Raw genomic sequence first — 23,354 nt, 5'->3', positions numbered from 1 at the left:
AGTGAGCGGCGAGGCGGCGGATAAGGTTAGTGAATTTTTTTATTTAGTTATTTAGTTATTTTTTAATTTTTTTTATATTTTTAAATAATAATAATAATAAATATAAAAAACAAAAAAATTGAAAAAAAAAGGGAAAAAAAAGAGATTAAAAAAAGAAAAAAAAAGAGAAAAAGAAAACAATTAAATATTAAAAAAATAGAGAGAAGAAAGGAAAAAAAATAAAAAAAATAAAAAATAAAAAAAATTAAATTATTTGTTTTTTTTAGGAGTCCATATTGTTTGCATATTTTTTATTTTTTCATTTCTGTAATTTTTAGCATAATTAGAGTAATTTGCATTGTTTTAAATTTTTGTAAATTTTTTTTTAAAAAAAAGAAGAAAAAACAATTTTTATTTTTGTATTTTGAAACCATTGTTCATTTTTTCAATTTCTGTAAAGTCTTGCATAATTAAAGTAGCTTGCATTTTTTATTTTTATCTTTTTTAAAAGTTTTATAAATGATGCATAATTAGTAAATTCATATTTTTTATATTTGGCACGATATTTATTAGTAAAAAAAAAACCAACAAAAGGAGAAAAAAACAAAAGAAAAAAAAAGAAAATTTTTTAAAAAAAAATAAAAAAATAAAAAAATTATAACATAAGTGTTTTTTAGGAGTCCATTTTTTAGCATATTCTGTAATTCTTCATTTTTTTAATTTTTTGTAACTTTGTGCATACTTAGTATTTTTTTAGTGTGATTCATAATTTTTGTAATTTAAAAAAAAATGAAGTAAAAACATAAAATCATTTTAAAAAAAATCATAATTAAATAAAAATAAAAAAATAGGATAGATAGTTACGCCACACATACTCCTTTTAGTGCATTTAGTGATTAGGTAGGTTAAAAATATATATATATATATATATATTATTTTAAAAAACAATAAAAAACAAAAAAAAAAGACAAAAACACATAAAAAACCAAAAAAAAAAATTTGACCTTATGCACTTGCAGTCGGGACGTCTTGTAGATTATGCTATAGGGCCTAGGGCACCTTCTAGAGTACCTACGCAGGAAAGTGGGACCCAATCGGTAGGAAATTTGGTAGATATTACTGAAACCCGTTCTGATTCCCAATCCGATACCCTTTCCTCTAGAACAACTAGTTCATTGTCCATGGACAAATCTAGGGCCGACAAATAGTCATCCCGTAGCCCCAAATAGGACACCCTCAAGATCCTTTAATCCATTTGAAGCCGACACCATGGGGTTAACACTCAATGTGAGACTCCAATATGTCTACACAAATGCTCAAGGAGCTGAGATCTTTAGGGACCCACAACAACGATATCTTGTTAAGATCGCAGACATTTTCTCAGAACTTGATAGAGCACCTCTAGTGAATGACCAGGGTAACATGTACATGGGTGGAGATGGTGTTCGCTACGAAGTCACCTACCATCCAGAAAAGGTAGACAAATTAGGGGAGCTCTCTAAAACCGAGTTCTTAGACTTATCAGAACTTTCCAGAGCAAGGGTGTCTAGAGATGATTGGCTCATCGAGCTGGACATGCCTGGACCATCCAATGCCCAGTCCTCAAAACCATCCGTAGATGATTTACTTCTTGTAGATCTAAATTTGGAAAGGGATAGGAAAGGCAAGTGTAAAATGGATCAGGGGGATGAATGCCAATGGGAGTTTGTACGACAAATTCCTGTGACAAAGGTCTTACAGGATGACCCACTTCAAGAGGTCTATAAGGACTCGTTAGAGGGATATTATGCCACAACTAGATTGCCACAGCTGGATCTTCCTCTAGCTCATGTGGTGGTAGTTGAGAAGCTTGCAGGACACATGAACAGAATAATTGATAAATGGGCCAATGAATACCGAACCTTAGATTGGAAAGAGATTAGGGAACTCATGTGGAAAGGACAACCATTATTTATGGAAGTGTTCTCAACAAATACAGCCAAACCAGGAGAGACAGCCTTTCTTGGAGAAACTGTTGCTCCTCCCCTACGAGAGTTCACTAGAGAGGGACCCTCAACATCTAAGTGGACCACAGCTAGTAACCCAACTCTAGCACCAAGATATCGTCCTACACCAAATGTGCGACCACAGGTCACACCACACCACCATCTTTCTCATTATAATAATCGGAGGGTAGGGGAGTCAACTCGGCATCCCATAAATGCACCTCCTGAAATGCGGGTGACAAGATCTTTGGAGGGGTTTGGTGAGGCTGGTAATAGGGTACCCACACCAATTTTGGAAGCATGTGGACCATCTTTCCAAAGGGAGGAACAATTTCCACTGAGAGTGCGAGGCCGTAGGCCCTATGACGAGTATTCAAGACAAGTAAGACCATCAACTCTTCAGAAACTGGTAAAGAAGTATGAAGGGTCGGGAGATCCATACGACCATGTAGCAGCATTTAGGCAAGCAGTTCGAGCTGAGCAAGTGGCTGATAAGCATACTCAAATTGAAGGATTTGGACTCACTCTTGAGGGAAAAGCCCTGGCTTGGTTTCAGGCATTAGAGGCTTCAGACAAATCTTCTTTACGAGTTTTGGAAGAGAGACTCATTGCTGCTTTTTCCTTGATGGGAATTCAACATGACACGGTAGCACACATCTACTCTTTCAAACAAGGCGAGAATGAGAGTGTTAGAGACTGTGTAAATAGAATGAAGCAGTACATTAATCGTTGCCCTGAAGATGAGAAGCCCGCCCAAAGTCGATTAATTTCTCTCTTCTTAAAAGGACTCAAAAATTCGACGGTCAAAATACACATCTCTATGCGAAGAAACATACAAATTTCAATGAGTGTTGCTATGATGCTATGGATTTCACCAATAACTTCAAATTCCAAGATGGTTCTGGCCCAGAGGTCCTTAATCACAAGACGGTCAAAATGCTCCCCCCAGCATTCTTGACATAAAACAATCATTTACAAACAGTATTTACAAACAGCATTTACAAACAGTTTACAATACAATTTCTATTTTAACTTTCATTTTTTCACATTATCCCTCATCAATCTACATTACTTATTCCATATTCCATTTATATGTATACTTATCCCATCACATCATTTCCATCTCATCACTTCAGATTCCTTCACATCACATATCATATATTCACATCCATACATCCACATCTATATACGTACATTCACATCTACATGCATACATCCACATCTCTATGCATACATCCACATCCACATTCACATTCACCTCCATACATCTACATCTACATGCATACATCCACCTCCACATTCACATCCACATCTATACATCTACATCTACATGCATACATCCACCTCCACATTTACATCCACATCTACATCTACATGCATACATCCACCTCCACATCCACATCTACATCTATACGTCTACATCTATATGCATACATCCCTATCTCCATTCCCATCTACATCTATACATCTACATCTACATGCATCCATCCACCTCCACATTCACATCCACATCTATACATCTACATCTACATGCATACATCCACCTCCACATCTATATCCACATCTACATCTACATGCATACATCCACCTCCACATCCACATCTACATCTATACGTCTACATCTACATGCATACATCCATATCTCCATTCCCATCTACATCTATACATCTACATCTACATGCATCCATCCACCTCCACATTCACATCCACATCTATACATCTACATCTACATGCATCCATCCACAACCACATTCACATCCACATCTATACATCTACATCTACATGCATACATCCACCTCCACATCTACATCCACATCTACATCTACATCTATATATCTACATCTACATGCAAACATCCATATCTCCATGCATAATAATATTCTTTTAATTAATCTAGGATGATAGTTCCTAGAATATGGTAGGAAGTCCTCTTTTTATGCTTTGAATGAAATTATTTTATGCGTAATTTCTATAAAAATTTTGCCATAGCTCCGCTACTATGACTGATAAGTCTCAATTTTTTCTAAGGGATAAGGTTTATCATTAAGGAAATAATTAGAATGGTCTCTAATTGGATCATCAATCCATAATGGATTGAATCATCGATATACATAAACTAAAAGTATAGAAAAAAGCCATTAATTTGGCCTCAAGCATAGCTTAATCTTGGATTAAGGAAAAGCCTTATGAAAAGCTTCATTTGGATTGAAAAGGGTCATGAGTATGACCATTTCTTAAGTGAGAGAGAGAAAGACCATTAGAATTAAATATAAATAGAATTTTATGTAATTCTTTACTATCATTAATTAATTAACTTCAATAGCATTTCAAAAACCATACCAATTAAACTTCTCAAGCTTGAGAGGGGTTGAGAAGAGAGAATCATTGAGAAATTATAGAAAAGATCAAAATTCACTATACTTATCTTATAATTTGCTTGATTCTTTGATCACGGTAGAGGCCCCCAACCAATCAATTGGTTTAGTATGTTGATGGAGCCACCAATGGGGATTGAAGAAAGAGAGAAGTATCAAAAACTAGTGAATTATTAAAGAATTCACAGTTCTTGGCTTAGGTGAAGTAGAGTAACAATGCATAAGACACTATATTTTTTTCAACAAGGGAAGGCTTCTATTTATAGGAAAAATTGAGCTCCTAATCAAACAAACTGATTCTAGAATTTTCCAAGTCAGTTTGGTTGAATTTGGACTAGATTTGGACCTGGTTTGGTTACTTTTTGATTCGATTTGGTTCCATTTTGATTTGGTTTGGTTCAAGAGATATGAGAGATAAAAATATCACATTATTTTTGAGTTTAAAACTCATTCAAGCATGTGAAATATGCACCTCCTTTAAAGAACTCCCCTTCCTTACATATGTGTCAAAATTTTATTGCTCATAGTTTTTTTACTAATAAACCTTGTACATTTTCAACTCTTCATCTTATGTGAAATATGCACCTTCTTTAAAGAACTCCCCTTCCTTACATATGTGTCAAAATTTTATTGTTCATAGTTTTTTACTAATAAACCTTGTACATTTTCAACTCTTCATCTTCTTTAAAGAACTCTACATATGTGTCAAAATTTTATTGCTCATAGTTTTTTTACTAATAAACCTTGTACATTTTCAACTCTTCATCTTATGTGAAATATGCACCTTCTTTAAAGAACTCCCCTTCCTTACATATGTGTCAAAATTTTATTGCTCATAGTTTTTTACTAATAAACCTTGTACATTTTCAACTCTTCATCTTATGTGAGCATTTACTCATTTTTGGGTATCTTCTTTTACAATTTGGATTTATCTCCTCCCTACACATGGATTGATGCTATTGGCCTATAGGAACCTTAATTGGACCATAATCCAAAATTTTTTGAAAATCTAGACCCTTAGACCTATTTCTAATTAATTCCAATTGCACATTGGAAATTGCACATTGGAAAATTCTTTTTGAATTTTTTTTTCGGGGGAACTTATTTTAATAAGATGAGTTATTTTTCTATCCAAAAATATTCATAATCTGAATATTCTCTCTCTAGAATAATTTTCTCTCTCTAGGCTTAAACAGTTAGAAACAAGGTCTTTATATTTCTGAAGAGGGATTGATTACAGGGGAAGATACTAGACATCAAAAAGGGGTTGGGGAAGGAATCTTACATTCTATCCCACTTAAAAAATGCGAGATGTCCTCATCTCGCAAACTGAGATAATTTCGCAAGATGCACGAATATGAGACTTAGAGAAAAATTTTAATAAAGATTAACCACCAAGAAAAGTCTTAAAGAAAGCAAGATAGAACAAGATTTAAACTTTATTCATTCTCGAAACTTATACAGTAAAGATAGAAGAACTCTTTACACTTCCATAAGCCCGTCCATCATATGGTCACAAAAGCAGCACTCACAAGCTGCACTCACAAGCTGCACAAGTATAGGGTAACTCATCTATGGGAATGATTCTGCTGGTTATTGCCTCACCTATCTCAGTGGTATGAGGTGATCTAACAAAAGGACCTCTGAGAGATAAGCCAAAAACGGGATAAAGGCATATCTTCTCATGAGGAAGAAAACACGCCAGTAAGAAGACCCGCTCTCAGAAAACCCAAGATGCCTTGATCTCATGACGCAGTAGTATCGGGGACCCAAACCCAAAGCTTCAATAACCATGGCCAAGCGGACATTGTTACGAAAGTGCTGCTGACCCCAGGGTGTTACCCTAGTTATGCTTTGATAGGTCCGCCATTTGGTCTGAGCTACAGAAGTTCCTAGGTGAGAAAAAAGTGAGCGCTCATACTGTTCTATAAAGTCTTTCTTTACAGACTCTCTTGCGTCTTGAAGGTGAGAAATCATCATGGATAAAACTAATTCCTGTTGCCAAGCCATGAAGGACATTAAGAAGTAGGAAAATCGATGGGAGTAAGATTACTGTGAGCGATAAGTAAAAGTTACGACTTATATAAAGGAAGGAGCTAGCGTAACCTAGAAGCCAACGGTAATTTGCCACTGAAGTTTTTCCATCTTTCCATGATTTGAGTTTGACACATTTTTCTATAGAAGGCATTAAGAATTTTGAGATGAGGAGATAAAAGAAGCTTGTAGGCTAAGTCACCTACTTTCATTGAATTCAGATATAAGGGTCACAATATCTGGGAGATAACTTCTTATACTCCCCAAGAGATAAAGAACTTCTTTTGGGCCGTACTCGAATGAAAACCAAAACCTTGGTATCCAAAACACCGATTCTCACTTCTGAATTCATTGTTCTAAATCTTTAAAACAGGTGGGACTCCTGAGAAGTATTCTAGGGAAAGGGTCTTCCTTTTCTAAACAGAAACTTTCTTTTATTTTAGAGAGGGAATAATTATAAGATCAGAAAGGAAGATTCTTACTCCTGTATACCTCGAGGGTTGGGGAGGAATCTTACATTCTACCACACTTAAAAAGTGCGAGATGTCCTCATCTCGCAAGGTAGAGGACAGCTCTTTTTCTTAAGATTCAATTTTATTCTGGGGTTCCTTATATTTTGGTCAACCCAACAGAACACTGGGATAAATATCCCTTATATAGAACTCATCATTAAATAACAATTCATTCAGATCATATCATTCATATCTTTAACATGATAATGGTCCATTAGACCGAAAAGTTTCCTTCGGAACATTCCTCCACGGAAATTTCAGTCAAGCAAGTTCTCAATCTGACATCCCTTAACTTGATCTACCGGTCAAGTATTAACAGTAGCAATCTAACAGCACAACCCACTAACCTCATAGTGATTTGTTGAATTCATTATCATCATTCTAGTTATGAATATCATCACAGGGACTCGTCCCATTCCCCCTCATTGTGGTTTCATTATATTTCAACTAATTTTTAAAAATCAACATTTTTCAATCAGCATTTTCAATCAGCATTTTCAATCAGAATCCAAATCAATTCATCAATTCTCAAACAGAATTAAAAATCATATCAATCACATTCGAAATCATCATCTAGATAGCATTAACGCTTATAATTTCAAGTCTTAGATTTACTCGTATATACTGTCAGTAAAGAGCTGCAGTATACTCTCGGTATATACAGGTAGTCACGGCCCTTGGAATTATAAGGTAAATACTATCATGTCTAGGCCTCAAGCAAGTCAGGGATTCTATATAATTGCGGTACTTCCATCTGAAGAACCAATTACCAAATTACGAATTTCAGTTTGAATATCAAATTGTATGAATTATCTCACACAATTATAACCTTTTTGTGTTTCTTGATAAATTTTTGATATATTTGTCTTCTCAGTTGATCTTTATTAACCAAATGCTCTGATACCAACTGTAAGATCCATGTTCCCACCGAGCAACAGATTCGGGATACTAGCAGCGGAAGTAGCACTTCTCGCACGGGACAGGGGTCCCACATTCGGGGCCTCACCCATGGATATCCGGATAAGAGACTAATCCGTCGGTTGTTCCAAAACCAAACCCGGAAAAACTTCCTTTACCGGAAAGCACGGGCGATTCCACCAGGATAACTTTTTACTCTAACGTAGTCAAGAACATTTCTGATCGAGCTGATCCAATTACATCTATAAGATACTTGGTCAGATCAAGGGAGAAACTTGCACTTGGATCATTGGGATCAACGCTTTTTTTCCCATTCAAGAGGCACAGCCGTTGATTCCTATCCATAGAACAGTTACTGTCCTGGATTTATTTTATCTATCGTAAAAATAAAAGTTTGAGTCTCAATTTACGGATCCATCAGTCCAGCCTAACCCCATCCGATCCCATGGGTTAGCCAACCGCCCAACCACTGTAGTGATGGGATCCAATTAAGAATTTGGTTAGGTTTTGTCCCGGGTACCAAGGAAAAGAGTTCCAAGGCCCCCTAGCCGGATGTTCATGCAAAAATAAAACTAGTCACACCACTCACACACCCAATATGAAATTGCCTTTTCACAGATTCAACCAGTTTAAAACAATCCTTTAATAAAACCATAGTATCACTGATCACCATCTTTCAATTTATCCAGTTGATTCTTAATTTTCCCATCATTCCTTCATCAGAGTATCTATGGCATCATTGGCAACTAGGACGCTCACCACCTGTCCACACAGGGGCCGTTTCCTAATCCCTAGCCCATAATACTCGGCAATATAATCTCTTATCAAGATGGACTCTCGTTGAAGATCAGCAAGATCAACCAACAGATCCATATAAAGAGCCATGGACTCATCCATTGAAGACCAGCAAGGTCAATCAACCAGATCCATGCCCGATTTCAGAAAACAACTCCTACTCTTGTTTCAATATCTTCCTCGATGCACGCGTGGGTATCCTAGGCGACCCAGAGCCCGAGCACCGTATGGTCAGCACCCTCTAGGATCCTTCGCAGGTGACCTAGCGCTTCACTCATAGGCCGCTTCCTTGGCCCCTCATCCACCGTACCGGAAGCTCACCATTTTAATCGCACCGAGGCTGGTCAAGACCTCGGCCGACCTTGCTACACGAGACGTCCTTCATTGACTCTCCGTCAGCAGTTGTAACTTTATCATCACGACCTTAATCACAAGACGGTCAAAATGCTTCCCCCAGCATTCTTGACATAAAACAATCATTTACAAACAGTATTTACAAACAGCATTTACAAACAGTTTACAATACAATTTCTATTTTAACTTTCATTTTTTCACATTATCCCTCATCAATCTACATTACTTATTCCATATTCCATTTATATGTATACTTATCCCATCACATCATTTCCATCTCATCACTTCAGATTCCTTCACATCACATATCGTATATTCACATCCATACATCCACATCTATATACGTACATTCACATCTACATGCATACATCCACATCTCTATGCATACATCCACATCCACATTCACATTCACCTCCATACATCTACGTCTACATGCATACATCCACCTCCACATTCACATCCACATCTATACATCTACATCTACATGCATACATCCACCTCCACATCTACATCTACATGCATACATCCATCTCCACATCCACATCTACATCTATACGTCTACATCTATATGCATACATCCCTATCTCCATTCCCATCTACATCTATACATCTACATCTACATGCATCCATCCACCTCCACATTCACATCCACATCTATACATCTACATCTACATGCATACATCCACCTCCACATCTATATCCACATCTACATCTACATGCATACATCCACCTCCACATCCACATCTACATCTATACGTCTACATCTACATGCATACATCCATATCTCCATTCCCATCTACATCTATACATCTACATCTACATGCATCCATCCACCTCCACATTCACATCCACATCTATACATCTACATCTACATGCATCCATCCACAACCACATCCACATCCACATCTATACATCTACATCTACATACATACATCCACCTCCACATCTACATCCACATCTACATCTACATCTATACATCTACATCTACATGCAAACATCCATATCTCCATGCATAATAATATTCTTTTAATTAATCTAGGATGATAGTTCCTAGAATATGGTAGGAAGTCCTCTTTTTATGCTTTGAATGAAATTATTTTATGCGTAATTTCTATAAAAATTTTGCCATAGCTCCGCTACTATGACTGATAAGTCTCAATTTTTTCTAAGGGATAAGGTTTATCATTAAGGAAATAATTAGAATGGTCTCTAATTGGATCATCAATCCATAATGGATTGAATCATCGATATACATAAACTAAAAGTATAGAAAAAAGCCATTAATTTGGCCTCAAGCATAGCTTAATCTTGGATTAAGGAAAAGCCTTATGAAAAGCTTCATTTGGATTGAAAAGGGTCATGAGTATGACCATTTCTTAAGTGAGAGAGAGAAAGACCATTAGAATTAAATATAAATAGAATTTTATGTAATTCTTTACTATCATTAATTAATTAACTTCAATAGCATTTCAAAAATCATACCAATTAAACTTCTCAAGCTTGAGAGGGGTTGAGAAGAGAGAATCATTGAGAAATTATAGAAAAGATCAAAATTCACTATACTTATCTTATAATTTGCTTGATTCTTTGATCACGGTAGAGGCCCCCAACCAATCAATTGGTTTAGTATGTTGATGGAGCCACCAATGGGGATTGAAGAAAGAGAGAAGTATCAAAAACTAGTGAATTATTAAAGAATTCACAGTTCTTGGCTTAGGTGAAGTAGAGTAACAATGCATAAGACACTATATTTTTTTCAACAAGGGAAGGCTTCTATTTATAGGAAAAATTGAGCTCCTAATCAAACAAACTGATTCTAGAATTTTCCAAGTCAGTTTGGTTGAATTTGGACTAGATTTGGACCTGGTTTGGTTACTTTTTGATTCGATTTGGTTCCATTTTGATTTGGTTTGGTTCAAGAGATATGAGAGATAAAAATATCACATTATTTTTGAGTTTAAAACTCATTCAAGCATGTGAAATATGCACCTCCTTTAAAGAACTCCCCTTCCTTACATATGTGTCAAAATTTTATTGCTCATAGTTTTTTTACTAATAAACCTTGTACATTTTCAACTCTTCATCTTATGTGAAATATGCACCTTCTTTAAAGAACTCCCCTTCCTTACATATGTGTCAAAATTTTATTGTTCATAGTTTTTTACTAATAAACCTTGTACATTTTCAACTCTTCATCTTATGTGAAATATGCACCTTCTTTAAAGAACTCTACATATGTGTCAAAATTTTATTGCTCATAGTTTTTTTACTAATAAACCTTGTACATTTTCAACTCTTCATCTTATGTGAAATATGCACCTTCTTTAAAGAACTCCCCTTCCTTACATATGTGTCAAAATTTTATTGCTCATAGTTTTTTACTAATAAACCTTGTACATTTTCAACTCTTCATCTTATGTGAGCATTTACTCATTTTTGGGTATCTTCTTTTACAAATTGGATTTATCTCCTCCCTACACATGGATTGATGCTATTGGCCCATAGGAACCTTAATTGGACCATAATCCAAAAATTTCTGAAAATCTAGACCCTTAGACTAAGGTTCTTTATACCTATTTCTAATTAATTCCAATTGCACATTGGAAAATTCTTTTTGAATTTCTGTTTCGAGGGAACTTATTTTAATAAGATGAGTTATTTTTCTATCCAAAAATATTCATAATCTGAATATTCTCTCTCTAGAATAGTTTTCTCTCTCTAGGCTAAAACAGTTAGAAACAAGGTCTTTATATTTCTGAAGAGGGATTGATTACAGGGGAAGATACTAGACATCAAAAAGGGGTTGGGGGAGGAATCTTACATTCTATCCCGCTTAAAAAATGCGAGATGTCCTCATCTCGCAAACTGGGATAATTTCGCAAGATGCACGAATATGAGACTTAGAGAAAAATTTTAATCAAGATTAACCACCAAGAAAAGTCTTAAAGAAAGCAAGATAGAACAAGATTTAAACTTTATTCATTCTCGAAACTTATACAGTAAAGATAGAAGAACTCTTTACACTTCCATAAGCCCGTCCATCATATGGTCACAAAAGCAGCACTCACAAGCTGCACAAGTATAGGGTAACTCATCTATGGGAATGATTCTGCTGGTTATTGCCGCACCTATCTCAGTGGTATGAGGTGATCTAACAAAAGGACCTCTGAGAGGTAAGCCAAAAACGGGATAAAGGCATATCTTCTCATGAGGAAGAAAACACGCCAGTAAGAAGACCCGCTCAGAAAACCCAAGATGCCTTGATCTCATGACGCAGTAGTATCGGGGACCCAAACCCAAAGCTTCAATAACCATGGCCAAGCGGACATTGTTACGAAAGTGCTGCTGACCCCAGGGTGTTACCCTAGTTATGTTTTGATAGGTCCGCCATTTGGTCTGAGCTACAGAAGTTCCTAGGTGAGGAAAAAGTGAGCGCTCATACTGTTCTATAAAGTCTTTCTTTACAGACTCTCTTGCGTCTTGAAGGTGAGAAATCATCATGGATAAAACTAACTCCTATTGCCAAGCCATGAAGGAGATTAAGAAGTAGGGAAATCGATGGGAGTAAGATTACTGTGAGCGATAAGTAAAAGTTACGACTTATATAAAGGAAGGAGCTAGCGTAACCTAGAAGCCAACGGTAATTTGCCACTGAAGTTTTTCCGTCTTTCCATGATTTGAGTTTGACACATTTTTCTATAGAAAGCATTAAGAATTTTGAGATGAGGAGATAAAAGAAGCTTGTAGGCTAAGTCACCTACTTTCATTGAATTCAGATATAAGGGTCACAATATCTGGGAGATAACTTCTTATACTCCCCAAGAGATAAAGAACTTCTTTTGGGCCGTACTCGAATGAAAACCAAAACCTTGGTATCCAAAACACCGATTCTCACTTTTAAACTCATTGTTCTAAATCTTTAAAACAGGTGGGACTCCTGAGAAGTATTCTAGGGAAAGGGTCTTCCTTTTTTAAACAGAAGCTTTCTTTTATTTTAGAGAGGGAATAATTATAAGATCAGAAAGGAAGATTCTTACTCCTGTATACCTCGAAGGTTGGGGAGGAATCTTACATTAATGGTCTCTTCTCGTAACCGTATTTACCTTCTTAAGATCAACACATACTCTCAATTTTCCATTCTTTTAAGGTACAATCACAATTGGTTAAACTAGGATAGGGTTGTTTGTTTGCTGATAGATATAGTGTTTGGTACCATGGGGATTATGTGTTTTACAACCTCAATGGGTCCTCAATGGGTACTCCCTTCATGTTGTGGTAATCCATGCAAAGAAATCCTTATATTGCTTGAGGAGAGCAATGAGTTCAGCTTTCTGAATCTGGGTGTGGTCTTTTGTTAGGGTCTTCTTAAGGTTTAGCGAAGTCTACTTATTTTACTTTAGCTAAGCCATTGTAGGCTCCCCCTACGTGACTTGTTAGATTTTGTGTGGAATTATAAAGCAATAACTTGCGTTTTCTAATTGTAAAGGATTTATAGTGCTCCGGTGTAGGGCGAAAGTTAGGTGTTAGCTTATGATCATCTTTGGCTGCTTTCGCCTGGCTAAATGACTAAGCTTTGATTCGCCAATGATATCCATTTTAGCTATTAACTCAATGGGAGGAGGGAAGCAATACATAACTTTTTATAATTCCTCTCCCTAATTGTTAATAAACTTGCGATGTATATCAAATGCACCAACATACTATAGTCCCATTGGGTAGGAGTCATTCTTTCTTGTAGCCTTTTATGATGATTGGCTGCATAACGCTTACATATTTATCATTTTTGAGAGATTCCCTGGTTTTTAAAGAATGCTCATTTCTTTCTTTAGATTGGGACTCAGCGGTTTCATAGCTGCTAGTTTTCTTTTTAGTTTCGCTGCCCAAGGTTTCTTTTGATATTGTCAGTTACATTTTGTTCGTGGTTTTTGCAGAGTTGGTGTTGCTTTGGTTTCCATTTCAGACTCACTGACCGATAGTTCTTGTGTTAGATTCATTCCTTGTGGATTCAAGCTCACTCTATCTAATCCCTTTAATATCATAGTGTAGAGCATGGTAAAACCTTTAGGAGTTCTTGACCATCAATTGTAACCCATGTAGACCCTCTTGTTTCCTAGCTATATCAATTGTGGCCAATAATATGTATCTAATTTAAATCATTTTTAAAATCCATGGCAAGTTATTTTTGAGCAGCCTTGTAAGGTGGGTTCTTCCCTACATTGGTCTCTTCTTTGCCACGTATAACATTATTTAAATGGGGAAGATAAACCCTAATGATTGAATCATTGAATTGGAGGTAGACATGCTTCTAAGACCAATAATGTGTACCATCTTGGTAATGAAGTACATTAATTTCATGTAAGTTATGACTCTTCTTTTTCTTCTATCCTTCATAACAACAACATGCAAAGGCGTCTTAGTGGCATTTTCACTACACCACTTCATGTGAGAAAATTTGTGTTCTTCTGAGCGTATGTGCTTCTGAATAGCACTAAGTTGAATGGTTTTACATCCTTTTCCCTTTCCCCAATGTTCCTTTACTTTATATTTTTCACACCATACACATTTCATGCACTCTTCTTTTCCATACACAATCATTTTTAGAAAGGTGAATTATTACGGGAAGCCATTGTAGTTGATGCCTTCATATTGCCAATACTTCTGTCCTCACTGTGATTGCAAAGTTCTGGCCTTCTTCCTTCTTTTATCCAGGTTCGTGTAGTCTATGCCTTCATATATTTGCCCTTGCCTTTCCTTCAATGGTGCTCATACCTATGGATTCCACATACCTTGTTTTTAATATTACTACGGTTTTTGTTCCACATTTCAACAGACATATGCCTAATTTTCCTTTAACTTTGAAGATTTTTCCATGCAATCCTGCTGCAATGATAGGCATGTTTGCCTAATTTTCCTTTTAACTTTAGAGTTTTTTCCATCCAATCCTGCAATGATAGGCATGTTTTTCTGCTACCCTACCAGTTTGGGTTTAATAAAACCTTCTTTTTTATTTAGATGATTTGATTGATTATGCCACTTGCCACCCTGACATCAATTAGTTGAAAATCGAAATTAGAAACTAGTGGTCTCGCTTGCTTTGAATGTAGTGGTCTCTCTTCTGCAACTTGCAGATCAGACCGATGAGATTGAATTAACTTTATCATTATTTAACAATCTTACTGATTCGGGAACCGATCAAGAGATGATTATCTGTAATTATTTGTCTTATTTATGAATATTTCTTTATAATTATCAATTGGATTGTGCATATTTCTTTCATGAGCTGCATGCAGGGTATTAGTGGTGTGCGTATAGTCGTGAGCAAAGATGTTGCCATACAGTCAAGAATTTTACAATGAAGCGGAAGCCATTAAAGGTGGAATGGGTGGAGAAAACCCGACTTTAGATGAGGCCATCAAGCGCAGCCAAGATCTGCTGCTTTCCCAACAGTACCCAGAAGGCTACTGGTGGGCAGAATTAGAGAGCATTGTTTCCATCACTGCTGAAACCGTCCTCTTGTTCAAGATATTGGGCATTGATCGTAACTACCCAGTCCACAAGATGGAGAATTATATAAGAAAAAACCAGCGCAGCCATGGCGGGTGGGAGCTTTTCTATGGAGATGGTGGTGAGTTGAGTCTCTCCATAGAAGCTTACATGGCACTGCGTTTGCTGAACGTTCTTGTTACCGACCCAGCACTGCAGAACGCTTTGAAATTTATCCTTAACAGAGGAGGTCTGACAAAGGCTAGGATTTTCACCAAGCTTTGTTTGGCTATGCTGGGGTGCTTTGATTGGAGGGGGATACCTTCTTTGCCAGCTTGGTTGGCGTTGTTGCCGAACTGGTTTTTGACAAACATATATGAAATGTCTAGCTGGGCGAGGTCATGCACAGTGCCTTTGATTGTGGTGTTTGATAAGAAGCCTGTATTCAGGGTGACTCCGGCGGTGTGCTTGGACGAGCTGTATGTGGAAGGGAGGAAGCAAGCGCGCGTGACCGCACCCTTCAGAGGCGATTGGACGGACTTCTTTGTGGTGGTGGATTACGCTCTCAAGGTGGCGGAGAGGTGGGGGTTGGTGCCGTTCAGGGAGAGGGGCCTCAAAGCGGCGGAGAAGAGAGCGGCGGAGAAGTGGGTGGTGGAGAGGCAGGAGGACTCGGGTGATTGGGCGGGTGATTGGGTGCTGTGTATGAAGACGCTCGGGCACGAGGTGACTGATCCGGTGATGCACAGGGGCCTGCTCGCCCTAAAAGACTTCTCAATGGAGACCGCTGATCAGTACTGGGTGCAGCCGTGCGTGTCGCCTGTGTGGGACACGGCGCTTGTTGTCAGATCGCTGGTTGAGTCCGGCATGCCGCCTGATCATCCGGCCCTCCAGCGGGCTGGGGAGTGGCTACTCAAGAAGCAGATTACCCAGCATGGAGATTGGTCCTTCAAGAATAACTCCGGCTTCACGGGCGGCTGGGCATTCGAGTTCTTCAACAGATGGTACCCCGACGTGGACGACAGCGCGGTTGTCGTCATGGCCCTGGATGCCCTCGAACTCCCCAATGAGAGCGTCAAGCAGGGGGCCATTGCTCGCTCCGTCAAGTGGATCACCTCCATGCAGTGCAAACCGGCGGCTGGGCGGCTTTCGACAAAGATAATGACCAGGACTGGCTCAACTCCACCCCTTACGGTGACCTGAAAGATAATGACCAGGACTGGCTCAACTCCACCCCTTACGGTGACCTGAAAGCTATGATCGACCCCAACACCTCCGATGTCACCGCTAGAGTCCTGGAAATGGTGGGCAGATTACAGCACGGCAACTTCAACGCTCCTTTGCCGCCCCCGGAGTCCATCTCTAGAGGCCTCGCCTACCTCAGAAGGCTGCTGGTTCGGAAGATGGGGCGTTAACTACATCTACGGCACGTGCGGCGTGCTGGTTGCATCATCTGTCGTGGCACCCTCCACTCATGAAGAAGAAATCTCAAGAGGAGCCGAATGGCTAGTTCAAGTGCAGAACACTAACAACAGTATAGGAGATGGAGGGTGGGGTGAAACATGCTACAGCTACAACGACCCTGCCGCCCTCAAAGACCAGACCGGATATGCAAGCACTCCTTCTCAAACCGCATGGGCAGTTATAGGATTATTGGCTGCAGGAGATGCTCCAGGAAAATATGAGTCAGATACCTCTTAACCACCCAAAGAAAAGATGGATCTTGGTACGAGGCTTTCCTGGTCATTTCTACCACAGGTATCACTTTTACGCCCAGCATTTCTACCACAGGTATCACTCTCACGGCTCTTGCACGATACCGTTCTTGTCTGCTTCAAGCTAAGAAAATTATGCCTTTATCCTCTTGAAGCATAGCTAAGAACTGGCATAGCTATATTTCACGCCTCTTATTATTATTTCGCTTTCTGAAGTCACCGTACTAGAGCCTATGCCACGCCTCTTATTATTATTTCGCTTTCTGAAGTCACCGTACTAGAGCTACTAGCTCTATTCTCTCTCTACTCTTTTAGAAAAATAAAACTCTCACAATTTATTATTTCGGGCTTCTTTCCGTGTATGATCCCCTTCCGAAGCCACTAGAGCTACTAGTTCTATTCTCTCTCTACTCCTTGAAAAAAATAAAACTCTCACTATTTAGAAAAGCGGAAGAAAAAATAGAACCATAGATATTTTTTATTTTTGTTGACAAAAAGAAATATATTAAAAGTATCATTTATTACACTTTCATGTGATTATTATACCAGTTTTTTTTATTGCAAAGAAATATATTCTAGCATGCAGTTATGTTCCTAGATGTGATGTAAGGTTCTTAGGCATTGCTTCTTCACGCCGCACATAAAAGAAACAGAAGGACGCAAGGTTCCTAGGCATCCTTTCTGTTTCTTTTACGAACTGTGGCTGCAGTTGCAGCAGTGGTGGCACATTACATTTATTGTGCCGATTAGGAATGGCCAAACTGCTATGTTGACTAACGCATTGCACCACGTGCTGCCTTGCGAATAGGGAGCCAAAGGGATAAGCGAGAAGGGGGGTCGATGATAGAGGAAAATGCAATAGTAGGCATGCACATGTTGTTTTAGTTTCTTTGTTTATTGATGTTTTCGTTCCAAGGAAACCAAAATGAATGTCTTCTTTTTTCACTCATAGGCTCCTATCCATGCCTCCTCTCATATTATACTGCCTTTGGTACTCCCATCTAGCTTTAGTTGAAGTTTAACAACTCAATAACACACATTTTATGGTGACTAATGGCCCATCCAAGTGAGCTTCTTCTTGATTAATTACAACGATTACAATATTATTGTTTAATGTCGAGCTTTATACACTCTAGTTAAAGGAAATGAAACTCAATATTTGACTTTTCTTACATAGCTTTTTGCGGCACCACTATACGAGGATGAGGTCATAACTGTGTCCACAACCATGCTTCAATAAAGGAATTTTGGAGTTTTAAAATCCCCATGGAGATATGCACACAGCTACATTCGTACGTAAAGTTGTGGGGCATAACCGCATGCATAGAGCAAGTTTGGGTACTTAGACATCACACCCATTGGACGCCAGATGGGTGTTGCCACCCATTCTTTTTTTGCATAGTGCCGAATGAGCCCCCTATGCAAAAAAAGAACGGGTTTGGGTAGGATGTCACGCCTATCTAGCATGCGATGGAGGTGAAATTTTGTGAGTGGGTCCATGGGGTCACTCTCCCCCCACTTGCAGAGTTTCACCCCCATCGGACGTTGGATGAGTGTGACGGTATATTGCCACTCGCTCTTTTTTGCAGTGCCCAACGGGACCCCTATACGCAAAATATATGAGAGGAGGGAGGGGGAGGGGGGGGGAGAAACAGATCATATTTTCTTTTCTCTCCCCCCCTTTCTTTAAAAAAATGCGGGAGAGAGGGAGAACTTGAGTTCCTTGCATGCAAACACACACAAACACACAAAAGAACGCAAAACACGAGAGATGGATGGCTGAATTTTCTTCTATCTTCTTCTCTTCTCTACAACCATATAACTAAAAGATAAGAGTGCATACTATAAGAGAATGTACTCTCCTATAGTAACATACAATCGTCAGTCCATAGTGTGAACTCGAATATATATGAGTTGGCACTATAACTATGCCATAACTCTAGTACTCCAAGGTGGCTATCACACAGCTTGTCATCCACTAGTGGCATGTCAACCATAATCTCATCAACCATGCCAGTGGCATAAGTGCAAAAGCTATTACCAAGGTGGGCCGTCAATGTTTCTACAGCACTAGTTGAGCTTGATATATGAATACTCCCCCTTGAGCTCAACTCCACACACTACACTCCAAGTAATCTCCTAAATTTATGGAGTTTCTATGTGCACAACCTATCATACCATACTTGGACAACATGTCCAAACCATATTGCCTCTGTAATAAAAAAATACCATGAGGTGATCTCACCACCTCTATGCCCAAGAAATACCCAAATCCTTCACCTCAAACTTCTACTTCAAAATCTTCATGACATTATGTATGTCAGCATTACTATCATCCAATGACAATCAAGTCATCCACCATTAGGGCCAAAAACGTCTCAAAATGGGCTGTGTAAGGAATTTCGCTAACTTGCTAATTAGTAGAATGTTGACGGTCAAAACGGCTCCAAATTTAGCCGTTTTGGGTATTTAAAGCGTATCTATCTGATTTGATACGTATCTAAGTGCATATTTTAAAATCTAAAAAAATAGATCGTTTTCATGCTACTCTTTAATGGCTTGTCTCGAAATTTGTCCTCTTTTAGTGACTACGCGGCAAAATGACCATTCTCTCCAAACGCGCTCTTATCCATTCTCCAAAAAAATTTCACTCCTCTGCTTCTCTAAAAATTTCACAAGCTACATCTCATTCTCATTCTTCTGTGTCTCTCATGATCTAATAGCTCTGCTTATATTTTTTGCTCGGTTAGTAATGAGTGATACATCTAATCGTAAGTTTCATTTGAACATCAAGCTCAACCAAGAGTATGCAACTACACGGAGTGTCTACCAAAGATCCCTTTCATGTGCAAATGAAGCTCAACATCTTCGCAACGAAGGAAAGAAGCATATTGACCTATGGACAGATGGAAGTCTATATCCACCGGATCCCAAAACAGGAAGGTATCCTTCTTTTCACACACCACATGATTTGATTAGATTTGTTGGTGATGGGGAGGATGGCTTACTTGGTTATAGTTCAAGACTATCTCAATCACATATTAATTATGCAGAATATACTACATATCTTCAAAATACTTCATCTTTGAATGCAACAAAAATTTTAGAACTTGAAAACAAAATAGTGTCTTTCAAACAAGAAAATGATCAATTGAAAACCTTAAAAGAAACTCCAATAGGATTAAGAGCACGAGTAAAACGAATGCGGGATGTAGTTAACTTAACAGAGAGATCTGGACAAAGAAAAAAAAGGTTAAAACTTGTAAGAGATCATGTTACTAACCTTCTAGGATTTGACGTCTAATGCTCAGGAAAGGGTAAGATTTTTGAATGAGCTTATGAATAGGTCGGATATCTTGAAACTTTTAGAACTTCCTGAAAATCAAACTCAAAAAAACTGGTCTTTCAACATCTATTAAAAGATATGGACTTATTAGTCCAGCCTTCCCAAATGCAAGAAGTTTGTGACACAGTGGGAGTGAGTAGAAAGGGATACAGAGCCATCTCTAAAACCTGGTTCAGGGTCCTTAAGTATTACAAAATCAAAGCTTTTGGGTTGCCTAGACCTCACAATGTTGGAAAATATAGAACTCTGTTAAATGAGGAAATTTCTAAACATTTCGGAGAGTATTTCCATATTGAGGGAACAATGCCATATGAGAGACAAAAAAAAAATCATCTTTTGAATACAACGTTATAATAATATTTGGATGAACATTAGAAAAGTCCAATCTTTTATGGTGAGATATTACAACATAAGAGAAATAGATTGTGAAGGAAAACTTGTATTTGTTTTAAAATTAGATGAAGCTTAAATCCAAAAATGTCAAAAAATGGAAAGAATATCTATATCCCTAATGAATAAAGCATTGGACTATAGTCAAGGTAAGCTTGATTCTCCATACCACAAAACTCAATCAGAAATGGAGCTATGGTGGATTGGATCAGCTCAGGTACCAGTAGAGAGTCATGAAACATTAAAGTGGCTCTTCTCAAAAACAGACATTCCTTCAAATATTCAGAGCCAAAATACAGGTGAACACCTTCATGTTGACGACATAGGTGATTTCATTGTGGAATGGCATTTGAGTTCCGACCTCAAGGCGTTGAAGTGTATGTTTGGTGTATGTGGAGGAGCAAATACCAAATATCCATGTCTTTATTGCATGGCAAGCACAGGGACAAAAGAATGGCTTGCAGAAAATGAGATTGGAAAACCACCATCCAGAAATAATGTGAATGTTGTCGATTATCCAACTTCTATTAAAATATGGGATCCAATTCTACCAATACATTTGAAAAATGTGCATATATGTACACTGCATGCAGAGATAAGAATCTTGGACAAATTGCTCAGACTTCATCTGGACTATGCATATTCTATTAAGCCGACTAAACTTGCAGATGAGTGCATAGAAAAGTGCGAAGCCTTGCTCTCTCAAATGGGTTCTCATGGTGGGGAAGTGCATTTGAAAAAAGATCCTGTTCTTTCTGGAGGTACAGGTGATGTTCTGCAAGATGTTTCAATGGGAGGAGCAAAAGCGAGAAGATTTTTGAGCAACCATGACACCAAACAAGTCAACGCAATGTGGAACTGTTGGAAACAGCTATGTGTCATCACCACAAATGTCAAAAGTAGACCAGATGTAGCCAACAAACGTATGGAAGTTTGGAAAAAACTCGACAATTTTTTCAAAGTCCTTAGACGACAAGTTGGTTCAAATACTTATGCAGATGATTTCAAAAACGCAATAAAGCTTTTGATCAAAGCTATCATAGATGCCTGGGGAGAAAAAGACATAACTTATTACTTGGTGAGTATTCAGACTTATCAAAACAGTTATAAATTGGTGTGTCCAGACTTATTACTTGTAATTTCTTAAATGTACTAACAAAAATTATCTTTGTAGCATATTCTTTACTTGCATGGACCATATTTTGCTACAGAAGGACCACTTGCAACATGGAATACACAAGGAATGGAAAAGTCTCATTATCAAGCGAGAACTTCCTTTTTTAGATGTACCCGAAGAGGAGGAGGTGGACAAAGAAGAAGCAATGCACTAAACGAATTATTCAATTGGTTCTACAGGAGGCAATTACAAAGGATGAGATCAAAGACCCAGCAATCTGAAACTACACCAACACCTCAAGAAAGATTACTAACACATTTGTACCTCTAACAAAAAATTTTGCTGAAATAAAATCGGTCCTTGCAAAATATTGTGTACATTAGTATTTGATTCTCTTGGGACTACTTGGCATGTCACCTCTGTATCTCAAAAATTTTCTCCTTCTATAACCTCCAAGAAAATTGATATCTGACACCTCAGCTGCAGCTGCATAGCTAGAGTAGCAAAGAAAGTATCCTGCTCTTGAGGCATTGAAACCTGCAACATATCCAAAGATTCTAAGAGCAGCAGCTCTCTCCAGAAGCAAAACCTTGTTAGCATTTATTTGAAGGGGAGTATATCCCATGAACCTTGACAACACCTTCAAGGCAAATATTGGCAACTCAGCATCTTCAGAGAAGTTCATGTGGAATGCACAGAACACAGCCTTATCCAATGTAGGCAAGTAGTGCATGAGAGCAGATGAAGGCCTTCTTGACCTAGTTTCTGTAGATTTCACTCTGCTGCCTCTAGCTCTTCCTAGAAAATCATCCTTATCAAGCAATTCAATCTGCAAGACAAAAACCTCAATTAAAAAAAATTACAATCACAATAACATTTAACAAAAGATTAAATGGGAGCTACCTTCTGCAACTCATCCTCAATTACTACTTTGTCTTTCATCAAGTTGCATGAGCCAACCCTTTCCACTTTATCAGAATCTGCCTGAAGCTTGAAATCTCTGCCAAAAGACTCAATACCTAACTCAAAAAGCCTGTTCTCAAAATGCTCATCACTCAAGGAAGGTTTCCCCTCTTCCATTTTTTTAAGGCACAAGGCAAGTGCATCATTAGCAGGGATAAATGAGTTGTCAGATGTTTGCAAATCAAGTGCCAAAAACTCTTCCTTTGGCTCTGCTTCTGTATCAATAAAGTCCTTGGCCACTTCACAAGCTTCTGAAATTGCTGCAATACAGTAGTCTTCTCTGATATTGAAGAGACATCGAAGATAGGAAAGAGGAATAAAATCTTTCTCATTGATATAAAAGAAAGGAAGGTTTGGAAGAGTAACAGAGGATTCAGATATGCTTGCTTCC

The 23,354-nt window shown here is 38.0% G+C and overlaps 1 pseudogene; it reads left to right on the top strand.

Moving 5' to 3' along the window:
* The first annotated feature begins 15,249 nt into the window (after window positions 1-15,249).
* On the top strand, window positions 15,250-17,300 carry LOC147631914 (dammaradiene synthase pseudogene; annotated as a pseudogene).
* Window positions 17,301-23,354: the final 6,054 nt, after the last annotated feature.

The sequence above is a fragment of the Cibotium barometz genome, chromosome 14 (genome assembly GCF_041138505.1).
Source record: "Cibotium barometz isolate CiBa-2024 chromosome 14, ASM4113850v1, whole genome shotgun sequence".
Lineage (NCBI taxonomy): Eukaryota > Viridiplantae > Streptophyta > Polypodiopsida > Cyatheales > Cibotiaceae > Cibotium > Cibotium barometz.
Note: the sequence above shows the minus strand (reverse complement) of the source record. Positions and strands in the feature narration are given on the sequence as shown.